Raw genomic sequence first — 1,331 nt, 5'->3', positions numbered from 1 at the left:
CACACACACACACACACACACACACACACACACACAGATAGAGAGAGAGAGAAGGAGGGTGGTTCACAGGCATTGGAATGGTGGTCACCTGGCAAACCTCCAATGTTGCCTTTAAGAAAGGAGAGGAGATTCTCACTGTTGGGGGTCAGTCAGGGCCACCAAGGCTCCATCTGTGCTTGGCCTCAGGTGAATCTTTCTGGAGAAATTGAGGAGGAAGCTCAGTGTCTGCATTTCTGCCCAACCTTAATGCTTTTCTCACCAGCCCTGGCTGGGTTTGAAGCCGATTTGTTTGCATTTTTGTGGCATGCAGCACCTCGCCTGGCCGCAGAGGGAGAGATTTGCTTTGTATATAATTTAATCTAGAGGTGAGGCAATGAGTTTTCTCCCCCCAGCTGAGGGGCCTCCTCCAGCCTTGCTGAGTGGGGTTAGGAGCAGAGGAGCTGCCCGGTGGACCTCGTTAGATGGCTCGTGATCACAACGGAGGGGTGATTTACCCTTGATATTAAAAACCTCTGAATGAGACAACTACAATGAATAACGCTCTGTGGTGAATTTGTTAATGAATTTCTCTGCTAAAAAATGAGTGGGGGTGGGGACTAGACTTGGGGGAAACAAAAGAGTGTTGGGCCAGAGAAAGACCATGGAACTCAACAAATCAAGTCTCTCGAAGACTCTGGAGAGAAAAATAATTAAACCACTTTTTTTTTTTTTTTTTTTTTTAAAGCTACATCCTGTTCTCAGCTAAGGACAGTCATTAATTTCAAGGTAGAAAGTTGACATCCTTTTGTTATTCTTAAAATAAATAAGCAACTGCCTTTGAAAAAATGGGTTGTGATCCAGGGCTTAAGTAATCTCACTGGCCCTGATTTGTATGTCTATGATAAAGTGTGGCCCTTCTGGAGGTTGATTGTGGTATCGTTGGACTTACGCAGAATGCAGATGTGTGCAGAGGGGCGGGTAAGGAGGCAGCAGGGCCTGTTGGTGCTGAGTCCACCCACAACCCCTCACATTCTGGGCCAGGGCGTCTGGCGTCAGGCCCGTGGCCAAGGCTGGCTTTCTGGGCATGGGAGCCATGCATTTGCATGCTCTAGGTTTCCTCTCTTGGAAGTCTTACTTGTTGAAAATGGGAGCCCATCTTCTCACGAACTGCTGGCCCTGCAAGGGACTCATGTGTCAACAGCTTCACCCTATGTTCATTTGGTGTCTGCCAGATCTGGTCTCTCTTCAGGAGGCCACGGAATGAAAAGTTTGCTCTAAAAGTGTGTGTGTGTGTGTGTGTGTGTGTGTGTGTGTGTGAAAAATTGTCTGTCTTTAAGGAAGACAGACAAGTT

The sequence above is a fragment of the Mus pahari genome, chromosome 4 (assembly GCF_900095145.1).
Source record: "Mus pahari chromosome 4, PAHARI_EIJ_v1.1, whole genome shotgun sequence".
Lineage (NCBI taxonomy): Eukaryota > Metazoa > Chordata > Mammalia > Rodentia > Muridae > Mus > Mus pahari.
This window is presented reverse-complemented; position numbering follows the sequence as displayed.